The sequence below is a fragment of the Mobula hypostoma genome, chromosome 5, assembly GCF_963921235.1.
Source record: "Mobula hypostoma chromosome 5, sMobHyp1.1, whole genome shotgun sequence".
Classification (NCBI taxonomy): Eukaryota; Metazoa; Chordata; class Chondrichthyes; order Myliobatiformes; family Myliobatidae; genus Mobula; species Mobula hypostoma.
In genome coordinates this window covers 29,546,885-29,568,487 of record NC_086101.1, presented here as the reverse complement: position 1 = coordinate 29,568,487, position 21,603 = coordinate 29,546,885, and positions in this window count along the sequence as shown.

Sequence of the window (21,603 nt, the reverse complement as noted above, 5' to 3'; positions counted from 1 at the left end):
ACAGGATACAGACGAGGAGCAGGGACAAGAACGCAGACTTGGGCTAGGGAAAGCGGGACCAGGACTAGAAACCATAGACGAGGAGACAAGGCTTCGACTCCGACGCCGAAACTGGACAAGGACCCAGAGCCTTGGTCTTTCCTCGGGCTCGGACCCACAAACCAGGCAAGGACATGACATGGCTCAGGACAGGACATGGCTGGGGTCTAGAGGCCTGATCTTGGAGACTGGCTGAAGTCTTTGCTCTTGAGGCTTGAGGCTGGGGTCTTGTGTCTTGAGCTTGGCTGCAGGCTGGCGTCTTGAGTGTTGAGCTTGACTGCAGGGTGGGGCCTTAGATCGTGATCTTGGAGGCTGGGAACTTCAGGCTTGTGTTCTTGGAGCTTGGCTTGGGATCCTCGAGGCATGTGTTCTTGGAGCTTGGCTGCGGGATACTCGAGGCTAGTGTTCTTGGAGCTTGGCTGCGGGATCCTCTAGACTTGGGTTCTTGGAGCTTGGCTGCGGGATCTTCGAGGCTTGGGTTCTTGGAGCTTGTCTGCGGGATCTTCGTCTTGAAATGCGGAGGCTGATAACTCGGAGGCTGGAGCTGAGAGATCGACTGGGAACTGAACATCAACATAGAGCCAGGGCTTGTCCTTCGAAAAGCCGGGACTCATCGTTAACACGACACCACCATGAGACGGGAAAGCACATAAACAAGGAGCCGGGACTTATACTTAGATAAGCCGTGATTCAACCTCTCCACACCAAGGTGAGACATGTCCACGTGTTGGGTAACGAGAGAATGGCCGGACTTACCCAACAGAGGCAAAGACAAGACAACACATGTCCCCCGGCAGGGCAACGGCTAAACGGCCTGATTTACCCCACGGAGGCGAGGACAAGACAAGACAGATCCCCCCGCAGGGCAAAGGCAAAAGGGCCTGAGTTACCTCACGGAAGCGAGAATAACAAGAGACAAACAGCAAAGAACAACAAACAGTTCCATCTCTGCTTCGGGTTTGCTCCGAGTCGCAGTTACAGCCAGCAACCTCCACTGGCTACGGAAACAGCCCGATCCCTAGCTAGCTCAGAGTGGCTGACGGCGACTCAGCTGGCCTGGAAAACAGACGAGTTCATACCTCAAAGACTACTCCAACGTGCGGCAACAAGGCGGCTCCACGAAGCCGTGTTTCTTCAACCAGGCCTAGAGATCACGAATGGTGTCACTAGCCTTCCATCAGCAGGTTGCTCCATGGGGGACTTACAAGACAAACCAGCAGCCCACACTCAATCCCAAGGCTACTTATATTCCAAGCCAACGGTAGGAATCAGGTGCCAATGATTAACTCAACCAAACGAGGGACAGCTGGAAGACCCGGAGTTCTGAGTACATGGACCGGATCGTGAACCAGAATGCGGACTTCACGGACCAGACCATGACACAAAACAGGCTTTATAAACAGTCGTTATTCTTTTTCAAATGTTCGGAGATTATTTAACATTATATATTCGTCCTCTTTTAAAACTCCACAATGCGTCCTCACTTTTGATGCTGAAAAAGCTTTCGATCGGGTCGAATGGAAATATTTATTTAATGTTTTAGAGAAATTTGGTTTTGGTGTTAATTTTAATAATTAGATTAGAATGATATATAAAACTCCTATTGCTAGTGTTTTTACTAATAACTGTAGATCCCCGTTTTTCAGTTTTCAGCGGGGACAAGACAAAGTTGTCAATTAAGTCCTTTATTATTTAATTTAATATTACAACCCTTTGCTATTATTCTTCGTGAAGCTGAAATGTTTATGGGGTTTCTGTGAATGAGACTATTCATAAGATTTCTCTTTACGCTGACTATTTACTGGTTTATATATCCAATCCCAAGGAATCTGTTCCTGCCTTGCTACAATTATTTAATGAATTTGCAGATTTTTCAGGATATAAAATAAATTTTAGTAAAAGTGAACTGTCTGCTTTCAATGAATCTGTTTTTATCTGTCATAATACTCCTTTCAAAGTCAACGATGTGTTTAGAAATTTAGGTGTTATGATATCTAAAATATATAAGCATCTTTCTAAAGCTCATTTTGTTCGCTTGGCAAATTCTATGAAGTATTTCTTTAGTAGCTGAAACTCACTTACATTTTCACTTGCTGGTCGCATCCATATAGTCAAAATGATGATTTTACCAAACATTTCATATTTATTTCAGAATATCCCTCTTCTTCTGGCTGAGAATTTTTTGATCGGATTGATTCTATTATTTTATCTTTTATTTGGAATAATAAAAGACCAAGAATTAGTAAATGTCACTTACAAAGTTTGAAAAGGGATGGAGATCTTGCTTTGCCTAATTTAAGAATGTATTACTGGGCTGATAATGTGCGATATATGTCCTTTTGGTTACACTGGGTTGATGAAAACGATCGGCCAATTTGGGTAGATTTGGAACTGAAAGCTGTGAAACAGTTTTATTTAACTTCGTTATCGCGAGCTGCTTTACCTATACAATTAGCCAAATTTGATAATTTAAATTTGTACCCTGTGATTAAGCATTCTTTACAAACTTGGCTCCATTTCCGTAATTTTTTTAATCATAAAAAATTAAACTTTGTAGTTTAATTTATCGAAATTACTTTTTAAGCCTTCACTGAGTGATCCATTTTTTTTTCATTTTGGAAAAATTAAAGGTATTAATTCTTTTTTGGATTTCTTTAAAGAAGATAGACCGTTGCCTTTTGAACAATTAGTTGATAAATATTTTCTTTCATACTCGCATTTTTACAATACGTTCAAGTTAGACGTTTCTTAAAAAATATTTGAGTAATTTTCCTTACATATTGGATGCCGACCTGTCAGATACTATTATGAGTATGAACCCTCTGATGAAGGGTTCTATTGGAAGAATTATATTTTTCTATTACAATGTGATAAGCGTCCTTCATTCGAGATTTAACAAGATTGGGAAAAGGAACTTAATTTGACTTTTATGACGGAGGTCTGGATGTGGGTTCTGAAGTTGGTTAACTCTTCTACTCTTCTTCGATCTGTGCTAGCCATTCACTGATTCAATTTAAAATTGTACATCGTTACTATCTGAAGAAGGAGTGATTGTCTAAAATATTCCCTAATGTTGATAGTTATTGTGATAGATGTAAAACTGAGACAGCTACAATGACACACGTGTTTTGGTCTTGTTCTCTACTGGAACAGTTCTGGAAGTCAGTTTTTTCTACAATTTTTAAAGCACTTAAAATTAATTTATAACCTAACAAATTAACTGTGCTTTTTGGAATAATTCCTCAAAATATCACTGGTATCTCTTTGTCTAATGAAGTTATTGCATTTGTTACATTGATAGTTAGGAGGGCCATTTTGTTGAAGTGGAAGGATACGTTGCCTCCCATTTCGTCACAATGGTTCGCTCAAGTGATGCTATCTCTTAATTTGGGGAAAATTAGAAGTCGAACCTTTGAACCTGTGTTTGATTTTCAGAAAAGGTGGGGTTCATTTGCTCGTTACTATCATTTGAGCTAATTGATAGATTGCCTCAACGATCTAATTGTAAATTTTTGGTGCAATTTTTTTCTTGCTGGCGGTTTAATGTTTATCTTTGGAAGCTTTTTGAATGACGCATGGCTTCGGGGTTGAACACCTAATGGGTTTTTTCTCACTTTGCTTTAGTAGGCTTGTTTTCTCTTTTTCTTTGTCATCAAACTTGTTTAATCTTTAAAACATTTGTTTTCTCTTGAGACATTGTCACTGCTGCCTACTTCGATGTACTCTTGTTAATTTTGGATAATAATAATAAAGAGATTTCAAAAGAAAGAAAGATGCACAGATTAGGAAACCAGCGCCTTTTACAGAGGCGGTTTGAGATAATACAAGAGGGCATACTTTAATGTCAGTGGTGGACGGTATAGGGAGATTTTAGAAGCAGGACGTTATTTACCCAGAAGAGGTAGGTATGTGAAGCACACTGCCGAATAGTGATGGTCGAGGCACATGCGTTAGGCACACATAATGGAATATCAGATAGGCACATGGATTAAAGGAAATTGTCGGGCTCAGTGGCTAGGAACTTAAATTTTAGACATAACAAAAAGGGTTGAAGCGTCTGTACTCTGCTATATTGCTCTGTGTTCTATTTTTATGTAGAGTGGATATTGCGATTCAGTTTTGCACAGCATCAAGAGGACGTATATAATGTAATTCAATTACTTAAGTACAAACTGACAAAGCAGTTGATAAGCGGCATTGACAGAAAGTTTCTGAAATGTCCTCGTGAGACCGCCCGTGATTAGTATGAATCAGGTAACGGACAAGGCTGTATATTTACATAGAGCTTTTGAAATTAGTCATGCTAAGAGGCACTCTTCCTTCTAACCAGAGTGCGTGTGTAGCCGCGTAGTGACTGAAATAGTATCACGCACCTTGCCTTTCTTCCGATGAGGCTAGAATCTTCTTCTATGTAAATTTAATATAATTTTTAAATAAGAGACGTATAATGTGGAAATATAGATAACCCATCAATTGAATAAATTATACATGTACGACCACCTTTCATTTGAAGCATCTTAGCTTCAGCGTATTTACTTTTTCAAGGCTTCAAGTTGCAGCAGTGTTACAAACTGCAACAATAAACATAAAAATGGAAATCGATAACTCATTATTAATGAACCAGACTTAAATCAGACACTCGGTACCTTGTCGTTGGGCATTGGTTCCTCACCATCGGCATTGCACATGGCCCATAGGCACAGAATACATCTCCTTAACCACCCAGAAACATGACGTACCTTCTATATAAGTAGGCATGATATTAACTCTCTTTCCTGTATTTCCTGTACAATTGCCCTCTAAATATGTTAACGGCAAGGGCAGAGGAACCCTGGATTCCAGCCATTGGCCATTCCATACACCTACATATCCGATAGATCATCCCTCACAATAACCACTGTTTGTAATCAAAATCCGCCAACAAACACAACTTTCTATTTCCTCTCGGATTAGTCTTACAAGGAGACCTATTTCTTTGTCATTTCGTGTTCGGTCCGGCCAGCTACAGCATCCATAACGCCATAGATCATAAGATAAGGGAGTTGGGTAGGAAGCTGAAAGGCAGGACCTCCAGGGTAGGAATCCTTGCCGCGTGTGCCAGGTAATAACGAGCGGAAGAACAGCATGATCAGGGCCTCGGGTTCCTGGAACACTGGAGCCTCTTCTGAGGGAGGTACGACCTGTAGAAAATGGTCGGGTTACACCTGAAACCAAAGGGGTCCAATATCCCAACAGGCAGCTTAAATAGAGCTGGTGGGGAGAGTTTAAACTAATTTGGCAGGCGGAGGGGAACAGGAGTCATAGGGCTGAGGAAGGTAAAAACAGAAATAAATCAAAGGTAGCGTGTAACAGAAATAATAGAAAGGACAGGCAGGAGATGAGGCAAACTCACAGCCAGTGGGATGATTTACTGGACAATAGAAGCGTAGCGCAGTTAAAACAGAAAGCAACAAATAGTTGACTAGAAATGTTATACTTGAATGCTCGCAGCATAAGAAATAAAATGAACGATCTTGACATTCAGCTGCAGATTGGCAAGTATGACGTTGTGGCCATCTCTGAAACTTGGCTAAAGGGTGGCTGTCATTGGGAGCTGAACGTCGAAGGTTATACCGTGTATCGAACAGATATTTTTGTAGGCAAGGGGTTGGTCTGGCCCTGTGTGTAAGAAATAATACTAAATCATTAGAAAGGGATGACATAGAATCGGAAGGTGTAGAGTCTCGATGAATTACGTTAAGAAATGACAAGGGTAAAAGGATCCTAATGGCAGTTGTATACAGGCCTCCAAAGAGCAGCGGGGATGTAGATTACAAATTAAAGAAGAAGATAGAAAAGGCGTGTCAGAAGGGCAATACCATAATAATCGTTGGGGATTGTAACATGAAAGAGGATTGGGAAAACTAGGCCAGTACTGCACCTCAAGAGAGAGAATTTGTAGAAAGGTCTAACGGAGAAGGAGAATTTGTAGAATGTCTAACTTTGTTGCTGAGCCCACTAAGGGATCGGTTGTGCTGGATTGCGTGTTGTGCTATAATCTGGAGGTGATACGTGAGCTTAAGATTAAGAAAGCCTTAGTGATCATTGATCATAATTTGATCGAGTTTACTTTGAAATTTGAGAAGGAGAAACTAAATTCCAATGTGTCAGTATATCCGAGGAATAAAGCACATTACAATGGCAGGAGATGGGAACTGGCCAAGGTTGACTGGAAAGGGACACTATCAGGAAGCACAGGGCAGCAACAATGGTGAGAGATTCTGCGAAAAATGAGAGAAGTGCAAGACAGAGACATCCTAATTAAGAAGAAATTTTAGAAAGGAAGAATGACACGACCCTGGCTGACAAGTGAATTCAGAGCCGAAGTAAACGCAAAAGAGAGGGAATACAAGGAAGGCAACGCAGTGGGAAGATAGAGGATTGTGAAGCTTTTAAAAACTTGCAGAAGGATACTAAGAAGGTAATTAGGAAAGAAAGATGAATTGTGAAAGGAAACTGGCAACTAATATTAAAAAAGATACTAAAAGCTTTTTTAAGTATAGTAACGGTTAAAAGAGAATTGAGGGTAGATATAGGACCATTAGAAAATTATGCTGGAGATATTGTAATCAGAGATGCAGAGATGGCAGAGGAACTGAATGCCTATTTTTCATCAGTCTTCACAGTGGAAGACATCTGCAGTATACCGGAAATTCAAGAGTGTCAGAGCAGTGAAGTATGTGCAGTGAAAATTACGACTGATAAGGATTTTGAGAAGCTTAATGGTCTGAGAGCGAATAAATCTCCTAGAACTAATGGAATGCACCCTCGGGTTCTGAAGGCAGTAGCTGGAGAGATTGCGGAGGCAATAACAATGATCTTTCAAGAATCGATAGACTCTGGCATTGTACCGGATGGCTGGAAAGTTGTAAATGTTACTCCACTATGTAGGACGGGTGGGAAGCAGCAGAAAGGAAACTATATACCTGTTAGCCTGACATCGGTGGTTGGGAAGTTGCTGGAATCGATTGTTAGGGATGAAATTTCGGAGTACCTGGAGGCACCTGACAAGACAGGCGAGGAATAGCATGGTTTCCTGAAAGGAAGATCCTATCTGACTAACCTATTGCAATTCCTTGAGGAAATTACAAGCAGAGTAGACAAAGGAGATGTAGTAGATGTGGTGCACTTGGATTTTCAGAAGGCCCTTTACAAGGTGCCATCCAAGAGGCTGTTTAGCATGATAAGATTCCATGGAATTACTGGGCAATTATCAGGATGGGTGGAGCATTACCTGATCGGCACAAAACAGAGACTGGGAATAATGGATCCTATCCTGGCTGGCTGCCAGTAACGAGTGGAGTTCCACAGGGGTCGGTTTTGGGAACGCTGCTTTTTCCGATGTATGTCAATCATTTGGAGTATGGGATTAATAGATTTGTTGCTGAATTTGCCGATGCTACAAAGATAGTTGGAGGAGCTGGAAGTGCTGAGGAAACGGAGAGTCTGCAGAGAGACTTAGATAGTTCAGGAGAATGGGCAAAGAAGTGGCAAATGAAATACAACGTAGGAAAATGTATGACATGTATTCCGGTGGAAGAAATAAACGACCATACTATTATTTAGATGGGGAAAGAATTCAGAATGCAGAGATGCAAAGGGACTTGGCAGCCCTTGTGCAGGATATCCAAAAGGTTACCCTCCAGGTTGAATCGGTGGAGAAGAAGGCAAATTGATTTCTAGATGTACACAATATAAGAACAAGAATATGATGTTGAGGTTCTATCAGGCACACGTGAGACCACACTAAGAGTATTGTGTGCAGATTTGGGCTCCTTGTTTTAGAAAATATATACTCATGTTGGAGAGTGTTCAGAGAGGATTCACGAAACTGAGGCTAAGAATGAAAGGCTTAACGTTTGAGGAATCTGGCAGCTCTTGGGCTGTATTTCCTGGAGTTCAAGAGAATGAGGGGGGGATCTCATTGAACCATTCCGAATGTTAAAGCGCCTGAACAAATTAGATATGGCAAAGTTATTTCCTATGGTAGGAGAGTCGAGGACAAAGCGCAGGACTTCAGGATTGAAGGACGTCCATTTAGAACAGATATCCGGAGAAATTACTTTAACCAGAGGGTGGTAAATCTGTGGAAGTTGTTGCCACGAGCAGCCGTGGAGGCCACGTCATTGGGTGCATATAAGGCAGAGATGGATCAGTTCTTGATTAGCCAGGGCGTCAAAGGGAATGTGGAGACGGCTGGGGTGTGACTGGTGACTGGAAAAATTGGATCAACCCATGATTGAATGGAAGTGCAGAAGCGATGAGCCGAATAGCCTGCTTCTGCTCCTTTATCTTATGGTCTTATGATATAGGAGAAGAACTCGTACATTTGCCTAATCGAGTCTGCGTTCCGCCATTTCAAGAAGATCCAATTTCCTCTCAGCCCCAATCTCCTGCCTTCTTACCATATCCCTTCATGCCCCGACCAATCAAGAATTGATCAAGCTCTGCTTTAACTCTACATAATGACTTAGCCTTCACGGCTGCCTGCGACAAAGATTTCCGTAGGTTCACCACCAACCAGCTAAAGAAACCCACCCTTATCTCCGATCTAAAATGACGACCATCTATGTTCAGGCTCCGTCCACTGGTCCTCGACTCTCTTTCCATAAGAAATATCCTCTCCACACCCACTCTATCAAGGTCCTTTACCCGTTGTTCTTCTGAATGCAGTCGCCGGGCTACCAAAAGCTCTTGGTATGACAAGTCATTCTGACCTGGAATCATTTTCCTGAACCTCCTTTGAAATATCTCCAGTTTTAGCGCATTGTTTCTGAGATAAGCAACCCAAAATTGCACTCAATACTCCAGCTGTGGCTTCGCCTGTGCTTTATGAAGTCTCAACATTACATTATTGCTTTTGGATTCTAGTCCGCTTGAACTGAATGGTAACATTGCATATACCCTCCTCACCACAGACTCTACCTGCAAATTAATAGACAATAGACAATAGGTGCAGGAGTAGGCCATTCGACCCTTCGAGCCAGCACCGCCAGTCACTGTGATCATGGCTGATCATCCACTATCCGTATCCAGTTCCTGCCTTCTCCCCATAACCTTTGATTCCACTATCTTTAAGAGCTCTATCCATCTCTTTTTTGAAAGCGTCCAGAGACTTGGCCTCCACAGCCTTCTGGGGCAGAGCATTCCATATATCCACCACTCTCTGGGTGAAAAAGTTTTTCCTCAACTCCGTTCTAAATGGCCGACCGCTAATTCTTAAACTGTGGCCTCGGTTCTGGACTCACCAATCAGCGGGAACATGCTTCCCGCCTGCAGTGTGTCCAATCCCTTATTAACCTTATATGTTTCAATAAGATCCCCTCTCAGCCTTCTGAATTCCAGAGAATACAAGCCAAGTCGCTCCAATCTTTCGACATATAACAGTCCCGCCATCCCGGTAATAAACCTTGTGAACCTACGCTGCACTCCCTCAATAGCACGAATGTCCTTCCTCAACTTTGGAGACCAAGACTGCACACAGTACTCCAGGTGTGGTATCACCAGGGCCCTGTACAGCTGCAGAAGGACTTTTTTGCTCTTATACTCAATATGAAGGCCAGCATGCCATTAGCTTTCTTCACTGCCTGCTGTACTTGCATGCTTGCTTTCAGTGACTGATGTACAAGAATACCTAGATCTCGCTGTTCTTCCCCTTTACCTAACTTGACTCCATTTAGATAATAATCTGCCTTCCTGTTCTTACCACCAAAGTGGATAACATCACATTTATCTACATTAAACTGTACCTGTCATGCATCTGCCTACTCATCCAGCCTGTCCAAGTCACCCTGCATTCTCATTATATCCTCCTCACATTTCACACTGCCACCCAGCTTTGTGTCATCGGCAAATTTGCTAATGTTACTTTTAATTCACACATCTAAATCATCAATATATATTGTAAGCAGCTGCAGTACCAGCACTGAACCCTGCGGTAGCCCACTGGTCACCGCCTGCCATTCCGAAAGGGACCCGTTAATCGCTACTCTTTGTTTTCTGTCAGCCAGCCAATTTTCAATCCATGTCAGTACTCTGCCCCCAATACCATGTGCCCTAATTTTGCCCACTAATCTCCTATGTGGGACTTTATCAAAGGCTTCCTGAAAGTCGAAGTACATTACATCCACTGGCTCTCCCTTGTCCATTTTCATAGTTAGATCCTCAAAAAATTCCAGAAGATTAGTCAAGCACGATTTCCCCTTCGTAAATCCATACTGACTCGGACCAATCCTGTTACTACTATCCAGATGTGTTGTAATTTCATCTCTTATAATGGACTCCAGCATCCTTCCCACCACTGTCGTCCGGCTAACCGGTCTATAATTCCTTGTTTTCTCTCTTCCGCCCTTCTTGAAGAAAGGGACACATTAGCCACACTCCAATCCACAGGAACTGATCCTGAATCTATAGAACATTGGAAAATGATTACCAATGCGTCCACGATTTCTAAAGCCACCTCCTTAAGTACCCTGGGATGCAGACCTTCAGGTCCCGGGGACTTATCAGCCTTCAGACCCAGCAGCCTATCCAACACCATTTCCTGCCTAATATAAATTTCCTTCAATTCATCCATTACCCAAGGTCCTTTGGCCACTATTACATTTGGGAGATTGTTTGTGTCTTCCCTAGTGAAGACAGATCCAAAGTACCTGTTGAACTCGTCTGTCATTTCCTTGAACCCCATAATAAATTCACCAGCTTCTGTCTTCAAGGGCCCAATTTTCGTCTTAACTGTTTTTTTTTCTTTTTCACATACCTAAAGAAGCTTTTACTATCCTCCTTTATATTCTTGGCTAGTATACCTTCTTACCTCATTTTTTCTCCACGTATTCTCTTATTAGTTACCTTCTGCTGCTCTTTAAAAGTTTCCCAATCCTCCGGCTTCCCACTCCTCTTTGCTATCTTCTACTTCTCTTTTATTTTTATACTGTCCATTACTTCCTTTGTCAGCCACGGCCTCCCCTTACTCCCCTTAGGATCTTTCTTCCTCTTTGGAACGAACTGACCCCGCACCTTCCGCATTACTCCCAGAAACACTTGCCATTGCTGTTCCACTGTCATCCCTGCTATGGTATTGTTCCATTGAACTTTAGCCAGCTCCTCCCTCATAGCACCATAGTTCCCTTTGTTCAACTATAATACTGACACTTCCGAGTTTCCCTTCCCCCTTTCAAATTGTAGATTAAAACTTATCATATGATGATCACTACCTCCTAATGGCTCCTTTACCTCGAGGTCCCTGATCAAATCCGGTTCATTGCACAACACTAAATCTAGAATTGCATTCTCTCTGGTAGGCTCCAGTACAAGCTGTTCTAAGAATCCATCTCGGAGGGACTGCACAAAGTCCCTTTCTTGGGGTCGAGTACCAACCCGATTCCTCCAGTCTACCTGCATGTTGAAGTCCCCCATAATAACTGTAGCATTACCTTTGCGACATGCCAATTTTAATTCTTGATTCGACTTACACCCTACATTCAGACTACTGTTTCGGGGGCTGTAGATAACTCCCATTAGGGTCTTTCTACCCTTAGAATTTCTCAGTTCTATCCATTCTGACTCTACGTTTCCTGATTCGATGTCCCCCCTCGCACGGGACTGAATATCATTCCTCACCAACAGAGCCAGCCCACCACCTCTGCCGATCAGTCTGTCCTTTCGATAGGACGTATACCCTTGAATATTCATTTTCCAGGCCCTGTCCACTTGAAGCCATGTCTCTGTTATTCCCATAACATCATACTTACCAACTTCCAACTGTGTCTCAAGCTCATCCACTTTATTTCTTATACTCCGTGCATTCATATATAATACTTTTAATTCATTACTACCCTCGCCTCCCATATCAATTCCTATTTCACATGGCCATACTGTACGATCCCTTCTTGAGCTTTCTGCTCTGTTGATTCTGCTGTCATTCTAAACTTTTCTTGTTCTCACTTTCGCTTTATCTCCATCCTTATGTTTCCAGTTCGTCCCCTCCCCCCCCCCCACTACTTAGTTTAAACACACCCGTGTTGCAGAGGCAAACCTGCCTGCCAGAATGCTGGTGCCCCGCTTATTAAGGTGCAACCCGTCCCTTTTGTACAATTCATCCTTACCCCAAAACATACCCCAGTGGTCGAAGAATGTAAATCCTTGATTCCTGCACCAGTTCCTCAGCCACACATTCAGATCCATTATCTCCCTGTTCTTGACCACTCCAGCACGGGGAACTGGAAGCAGACCGGAGATAACCACCCTGGAAGTCCTGCTTTTCAGCCTTCTTCCAAGTTCTCTGAAGTCGCGCTGTAGAATTTCTTTCCTCTTCTTCCCCACGTCATTTGTGCCGACATGCACCACCACTTCCGAATGTTCACCTTCGCTCTTGAGGATACCCTGCAATCCGTCCGTGACATCCCGGATCCCGGCACCAGGGAGGCAACACACCATCCTTAAATCTCGCCTGCTGCCACGGAAACCCCTTTCTGTACCTCTCACTATGGAGTCCCCTACCACCAAGGCTCTGCCTGACGTCTGCCTCCTCGGCTTTGCCTCAACGCCAATTGTTGACTCGCAGACCCATCCGCCTCTCAGACTGGCACTGTCTTCTGTCCGACAGCTTCCAAGCGGGAGAACCTGTTTACGAGAGGCACATCTCCCGGGGTCTCCTGTACTTCAAGCATCCTTTCCTTGCTCATCGTCGTCCCCCTTCTGTCTTCCGGTATCCTGGGTGTAACGACCTCACTGTAGGTCCTGTCCAGAAAACTCTCGTTCTCCCGGATTAACCTAATGTCATCCAATTGCCTCTCCAGTGCTGCAACACGGTCCTTCAGAAGCTGAATCTGGACACATTTTCCGCAGGTGTAGGATCCAGAGGCACCATCAGTTTCCCTGACCTCCCACATCATGCACGCAGTCCATTGAATCATCCTAGCGGTAATCTCTTCACCATTTCTCACCCTCTCCAACTGTGGCGTATTCTCCACTCTCAGTCTCCTCGCCGAAGACTGCTGAGCCAAAGATTCGCACTTTTCTCGCAAGGCACTTTTCTCGCAAGGCACTTCCCTCGACAAGGCCGCTCCCCTAGTGCGAGTCTTGCTTATATTAGCTGATAATTTGAGTAATTAGCTTCACCTGCCGCGCCTCCTCCGACCTGGAAGGTCTGGTTAGCTCGCTGCTTACAACCGGCTTTTTTAAATCAGCCGCTCCTTCTCAGCCAATCCCCGCACTCGCTCCTTCACCTGCCGCGCCTCCTCCGACCTGGAAACGTTTAAGAAATCCTACGCAAAGCCTCTCGTGTGCCTTGGCGCCTCGTTGTTTTCTGTATTTTCTCTCCATTTGAAAAATAGTGAACCCTTGCATTTCTTCTCCCAAAGTGCATGACCATACGCGCCCTACAATGTATTCCATATGACTTCTTTGCTCATTCTCCCAAAATGTCTCGGTCCTTCTGTAGCCTGTTTACTTCGTCATATTTACCGCCTACTCCACCTATCTTATAGTCTGCAAACATGCAATAAAGTCATCAAATCCATCATAAAGTAAGTGGCATATAACGTAAAAAGAACCGGCCTCAACACAAACCCATCTGAATCACCACCAGTCACCGGTAGCCAACCGGAAGTGGCTCCTTTTATTACCATTCTTTGCCAGGTTCCAGTCAGATTGCAACTGGTTTATCATGCTGGAATCTTTCCTGTAAGAGCATGGGCCGTAGCTTGTTAAGCAGCCTCATGTGTGGCACCTTGTCAAAGGCCTTCTGAAAATCCAAGTACACAACATCAACTGATTCTCCTTTGTCTATCCTGGGTCTTATTTCTTCAAAGAATTTCAGCTGATTTCTCAGGTAAGATTTTCCGAAAGGGAAACTATACTGACTCCGACCTATTTAATATGTGGTTTTAAGTACCCTGAGACTTCATCTGGAATAACTGAATCGAACATCTTCCTTCCCATCCAATCATCGACTCCAATCATTATTCCTCTTCCTCCGCACTTTGTCATGTAACAGGCAAAACAGAATATTTCGCTGCACCATCTCACCATCAAGGACCCAAGCAGTACATAGATGAAGCAACGACTCACGTGTGTCTTTTCCAATCTGTGTCAATGCAGTGGTTATTTACTTAGCGATCTCCACTACACAAGACAAAACAAGTACAGATTAAGGACTACTTAACAGATCACATTTGTGCCGTATACAATTCCAAGCAGGAGGACTGATGCACATCCCATCATTTCGCTTTAATTTCAAAAAATTTCATTTCTTTCTCGGTTTGGAAGAACCCGGTGGTGGACCGTGATTCGAAGGAGCAAGATGCCGCACTCGGCTGAGGATCGGTGAATATTACTTTCGGAAGAGTTGAACTCCAACTTGACCACATTTGGCTGTTCAAATATAATGGAATATTTCTGGGTCTTTTGGTCTTTCTATGAACAAGATAAAATCTGCAGATGCTGGAAATACAAGTATCACACGCAAAATGCTGGAGGAACTCAACAGGTCGGGCAGCATTGTACAGCCGACGGGTTTCTGCCCGAAACATGCACAATACTTTTTTTTCATAAATGTTGCCTGGCCTGCGGAGTTCCTCCAGCACTTTCTGTGTGTTGCTTGCTTTTTTTTTGTTTCTTTACAAACCCTTCAGTTAAGTTCAAATTCATGAATATATTTCTTTTAATCATATGCAGTGTGCTGCCTCTTATTTCTTGGCACTGATTTGTAACAGGGTAGCAAATTAAACGGTATCCACACAAACGGAGGATTGGGGTGGAGGAACCGTTTCAATCTCACGGTTTTAGCAGAACCGGAGTGTGTATTCCCTGGACATGCGCAGCTAGGGACACCACCGGGGTTTCACCTAGTTTGGATGGGAGGAGTAAGTTGCTAAATGTGACAGGCATAGAGCATGGAAACCTACTATTTGTCCATTGTGCGACTGTCAACAAGTGTCAGGTCTTTATGAACACTTGTATAGCGTTATGAGCGGAGGAGGTTTACCTTCAAATTTCGACCCTTCTTAAATGCTGCCAGCGACTGCTTCCATCACACGGTCGAGTTGGGCATTCTACTTACGCCGCACTCTCTGGATGAAAACCCCACAGTTATATCCAAACGATATCGCCTAACAGTAATCCTAAATATGTGTCCTCCAGGTGTATAAACCCACAACGAAATATATCGTACGTTCCACACTGTCTATAACCTTACTGAATGTACAGTATACAACGTAGTCATGCCTTCTGAATGTTCTTTCTTTTTCTGCTGTGTTGCTCTGAAAAGAGAAAGGGTGTCAGCGTAGAGTAAGTGAAAGCCAACGCCACGATGCTGTGTGAAGTCGATTGTTATACCTCCAGTACATTGTATTCTCTGTGCTCACTAACGTTTTGGGAAATTACTGGAGGACCGAATAGGGGAAAGCGAGCGGCGCTAAACATAAAAGTACTTTTTTCAAGATCAGGAACAGATATATTTTACCGGAGTATCGGTGAGTGTGACTTGCAAGGACGCCTCAGAAATCGACTAGTATTTTATGTTTCATGCGCCATGTTAACAATTTTCTAGTAGGGAGGGATATTTTTTTTTACAACATATTCATTCATTTGTGAGAATAAAATCAGGCCTATGAGGTGTTATGTAGTTAAACCATTTTTCCCAGTCTAAAACAATTTGTTCCAACTTATGATTAACAGATGTTGTTATCTTCTCCAATTTCTAAATGTCCATTTGAATTTCCATCCATGCATTTAAAGTTGGGCTCTCCTGTGATAACCATTTCCTGGTAAGAGTCTTTTTTGCTAGTCACCAGCAGTATATTCATGACATATTTATCACTTTTCAACCATTCTTGAGGTACTGTATATACCCAAAGTATATGGTCTTACTTTCTAAGGGTATCTTACACTTAAAGATGTCTTGATAGGGCATTGTGTATCCCACTTCAATAGTCTTTGACAACGGGGCTTTCTCAGAAAATATGATAATCGATTGCATTTTCATTTCCACAATTACTCCAGCAAACAGGGAGGTTACTATCATAATGGGATTTCTGACAGGGTGTAATAAAATGTCTTATCGAGTTTCTCCATCCGAACTAACTCTATTTCTGTGAACTGGTAAACTTCCATTGATACCTCCATATTATCGTCCATTCTTCCTCAGATTTAATTATTCCTCCTTCCTTCTTCCATTTTGTTTTAGTGTATGAAGTCGAACGTATTTTAAGATTTGAAAAACCCTTATAAACGTTTGAAATGATTCTACTACCGTTATCTGAATTATATGCTTTTCTAAGTAGCTGTATCAAACATGTACTTGCCTTGGTTACATTTTAACCGTCCTATTAACATACTGACGCATCTGTAAACACCGATAAAAGTCTTGTTTTTTCTAATAAATATTTCTCTTTAAGCATTTCAAAACTGAACAGTGTTCCTTCTTTCATTATATTGCAAGAACAGCTATTCCATTGGCTGTCCAGTCCTTAAATCTAGCATCCAGCTTCTTCGGCTTAAAATCTGAGTCATAAGCACACCATTTAAGAATTATATTATTTCCCTCTAGTTTATATTCTTTTATAATAATTTTCCATGTTTTAAGAGTCCATTTCACCCATGGGTTATCAATAGTATTTATTTACCTTTGTAGATTGTTATCAGCCACAATCGTCTGTATGGGGTTGGGAAGTAACCCCTCCTCAATGTTTTTCCATTGAGCGTCATTTGATGGGTTGCTCCAACGTATCACAGCTCTCAACTGTGCTGAAGAATAATAATCTCTAAGAGAAGGTTGGCCGCATCCCCCTCACCACCCCCACCCCCCACCCCCGACTTATTTGGCTAATTGCAATGTTTTGAGACGAACCTTTTACCTTGCCATATATACCTTGATAACAATTTGTACCATTCATTGAATTGATTTTGATAAATCTCTATTGGTAGGGTCTGAAAAAGATATAATAGTCTGGGAAGTATGTTCATTTTAATCGGTTCAATCCTTGAACTGAGACTAAAAAAAAGGATTAGGTTCTATCTTGTTATATCTTCCTTATTTTTATATATAGGCTGATAATTGCATTCCGATTATTTTGCCAAATCTTTTGGCATAATGATGCCCAATTATTTGAAAGACTCTGCTTTGCCCAGGGATATCTATTTTCAATTTCTCTACATTTTTTTCCAATACATGCTGGATGCATGGGTTTCCCATACTGTCTGAAATGTACAAGTGAAAGCCTGTCAATATCAGATTACTAGAACGAAGAAATTGATCGAAGCTCAAGCCCCAAGACCAAGACCCCAGCCTCAAGCCTCAAGACCAAGACCCCAGCCTTTAGCCTCAAGACCAAGAACCAGCCTGCAGCCCCAAGCCTCTAGACCCCAGCCACGTCCTGTTCTGTAGTCATGCCGTGTCCTGCCTGGTTCTGGGGCCCCAGCCCGAGGCAAGACACAAGTTCTGATTCCTTGTCCAGTCTGTGGCTCGGAGCCCAAGCCCAAGCTCCTAGTGCATAGTTCCTTGTCTGGGTTCCCTGTCTTGTCCATGTCCTAGCCCAAGTGTGCGTTCTTGTCCCTGCTCCTTGTCTGTATGCTGTCACGTCCCTACTCTAGTCATGTCCTGTTCCTAGTACTTCACTTTATTTGGGTCCTCCATCAACACTTCCCATTGTGACAGTATGTGACTGCCAGAATAAAAGGAAAATACTACAGGTTTGGGGAGCCTTAGTTTTCAAGAGTCAACAAGGCCGTGCTTAAGAAAAAATGCAGCAATGGGCAAGTAGGAAGAGATGAAGTGTTTATGTGGTGTACGTAATCCAAGAGAGCACTTAACAAAGAAATCCGAAGGCTAAAAGAAAGCATTAGCGGAAAAAATTCCAAGGAATTCTACATACAGTGGTATGCAGAAGTTTGCACACCCCAGGTCAACATTTCTGTTACTGTGAATAGCTAAGCGAGTAAAAGATGAATCGATTTCCAAAAGGCATAAAGTTAAAAATGACACATATCCTTAATATTTGAAGCAAGGAAACTTGTTTGTCCCATTATTTACAGTCTCAAAGTAACAAAAAAGGAAAAGGGCCCGAAGCAAAGGTTTGAGCACCCTGCACGGCAGTACTTATTAACACCCCCTTTAGCAGGCATCACCGCTTGTAAACGCTTTCTGAAGCTAGCCAAGAGTCTTTCCATTCTTGTTTGGAGGATTTTTGCCCATTCTTCCTTGCAAAAACCTTCTAGTTCTGTGAGATTCTCTGGCTGTCTGGCATGCATATTGAAGACTATCAACAGATTCTTGATGATGATTAGGTCAGGGGACTGTGAGGGCCATGGCAAAACCTTCAGCTTTAGCCTCTTGAGGTAGTCTATTGTGGATTTTGAGGTGTGTTTAGGTTCATTATCCTTCTGTAGCAGCCATCCTCTTTTCATCTTCGGCTTTTTTACAGACGGTGTGATGTTTGTTTGCAGAATTTGCTGGTATTTAATTGAATTCATTCTTCCCTCTACCAGTAAATGTCCCCCATGCCACTGGCTGCAACACAAACCCAAAGCATGATCGATCTACCCCCGTGCTTAACAACTGGAGAGGGGTTCTTTTCATGAAATTCTACAAGGTAGGAGTCTTCGGTAGGACCAACCAAGGCAGGTCTTTAGGTCTTACAGAGCCAATGGTGGGGCAAGGAAGAGAGCTGCAAGCCAAAAGGGATTTGGGAATACACGTCCATAATTCATTGCAATTGGAATCACAGATTGATAAAGTCGTAAGGAAAGCTTTTGTCATATCAGACTTCGTAAATCAAAGTATCTTGTACAGGAAATTCGACGGTATGTTGAAGTTACACAATTTGGAATTTTGTGTGCAGTTTGTTATCTACAGGAAAGATGTCAGCAAATTTGAAAATTAGAGAGACAATTTTGAAGCATGTTAGCAGGTCTCGAGGACCTGAGTCATATGGACAGATTGAATAGGTTACGACCTTATCCCTTGGAATCTAGACAATTTAGAGGAGAATTGGTAGAGAAATGAAACAAAATGAAGTGTATAGATAGGATAAATGCGCAGACTTTTTTTTAACTCAGGTTTTGTAGGTCTGCACTCTAGAGATCAGAGGTTCAGCGTGAACGGTGAAGAATTTAAGGGGAAGAGGAGGGGAAACTTCTTCAATCAGCTGGTAGTGAGGTTGTGGAAGAAGTTCGCAGCATAAGAGCTGCTTGCGATCTTGATTTCGACGTTTAAGAGTTTGGATAGCTACATGGATGGTAGTGGTGTGGAGGGCTTTGATCCCTCTGTTGGTCGATGGGAATACGCAGTTTGAATAACGCCGTACGAAGTAAATAAGCCCTATGGCTTGTTGTTGCGCTGTACCTTTCTATTACTGTATGACTCTAAGCAGCGAAGTTGTTGGCCAGGCCAAATGGTATCTCAAGGTACTCATTGTGGCCATTCGAGGTATTGAAGGATTTCTTCCCCTCGTTTTGTTCTCGGATACGATCCAACTTTTAAGCATTGCGGAGCTTTGTTTTGCAAAATATGCCTTGATCGTGGATGTATTTGAACTCAGTAGCGAGCAGGTGAAGTGATTAGCGGTCCTTCACTCTGACGTTTTACTTTTGAAGCCGGAAATCAATGTAGCGACGCTTCTCCCTATTAAAAAAAAGGAACACTGTCCCTGTCTGCGGGGGTGGCGGAGCATAAGCCAATGCCTCTCTGATGTATTCGTCTGTTGCCAACGTTTAAGGATGAAAGAAGGAAAGATGCTAGCCTCTGTGAGTACTAGTACTGGATGAGATATCAATGGGGCAGTCGTATAATGAATGTGGAGGCAGCGAATTGCAAACGTCCTCAAGAAATTTCGTATATCCAGCCGGAATACCATATAGTCCAACACTAGGAGTTGGCACAGATCTCTGTTCTGTGTGATGTGACAGAGAGTATGTATAGATAGTGATCAAAGGGGAAAGCAGATCGGGACATCTTTTATCTACGCTATTCAACTGCCCTGTTGTCAATTCGAATGAATTATTAATCCGGTTATCCAGCCTGTCCTGCTGGTCATTCTCTGCGATCTTCTGCCAGACCACTTGCGCTCAGCTTACACAGGAAGACCGTGACGATGGATGTGTCAGTACACCTGTCTTCACCGCTAAGGTGCAGAACTCTACTGTCTAGTCTCAAAATTCCCATTCAATGACGATGGGAAGTCTCCTAATCTTTTACTGGAAGGTCAAAAGCTCTCTTGAACTCGATAACAAATTTTCGAAATGACAGGCCTGCAGTGGAGCCTTGTTCCTGTAGACCGTTGAACGGGCTGAGTTGGGTCCAACTACAAAACTCACCCTGTAAGTCAGATTACGCGTATCACCACCAAACCTACTTGGCAGAACTTGGAAAGTTGGCTGACTCTAGGTAATACAATTCCTGCAGCAGTCGGGGCACTGGTGTATCTGCCTGGTGGAAGAATGCTCGGTCTTGGTCCGGATGCAGTTTCGGGGATCGGGGTCATTATAGGCCGAGCTTGATGAGGGTGTTGAGGAGAAGGATCAGGGAGATTTGAAATTAGTTGTCGCACTGCGTGAAATAGATCGGCCAACCCAATCTTTACTGAAGTTAGATTCAACTCCACGAACTTCGGGCTGGATTGGTCTTGTCATTCTCTAAGTATCTTTCCGCTGCTTGAGTCACTTCACCCAACGCAGTTTCAACTGACTGGAACTTCTCTCCGATCTTTTCAATGAAAATTTTGCCAACGATCAACTTTTCTCTCTCTCTCCTGGGTCCATTTCTTTGTTCCAGACTTGTTGACACAAGGTGTGTAGTTATGGCCTAAGTGGCGAGAGTGAGAGAGACGCTGAAGCGGATTAACAGTACACTGACAGTCGATGTGGTCAAGTCCACATGAGGTTGAAACGAGAAGAAGAAATTTAAACACTACAGCATTGACACAAAATTGGGTGGAACTTGCATACTCACAAGCGTGATTGTAATCCAACTTGTAGCCCGCCCGCGACGTATAGACCCCGCAACAGATTGTTGTTCTGACACTATGACACCAAAAGGAGGCTTTCTAGATACTGGAGCAACAGAGCAGTAGTCAACGTCAGTCATATACCTCACGTGGTCGGAGGAAGATGTCACAATGCACCTAGTATGTGGGAATCAGCGAAGGTTCTGACAGTGGCGTGTATACCTGCATCTGGCCCTGTCAGTCGGAACACTGAGTAACATGTCCAAAGTGCCGTCGGTTTGTAAACATCGTAAAATGTCTTCCTCCCAACGTATCTGTGGCTGGTATCAAGTATCTATTAGCAGTATTAGGTTTAGGGTTAGAGTGTAATTATGTTGGCAGTGGTGTAATTATTCCTGTTGAGTTTCTTGATTTCACTGCAGAAAATGTAATGTCAATTGTCCCTACCAGTTCTATCTGGCCGTCAACTGTCATGAACCTGTTCCGGCATTACTTGGGTTTATTAATGTGATTTGCAGTGTAACACATCAGTAATGCAACCTGGGATTTTCGGGTGGTTCGACTCTTTAAACATTGGACACAC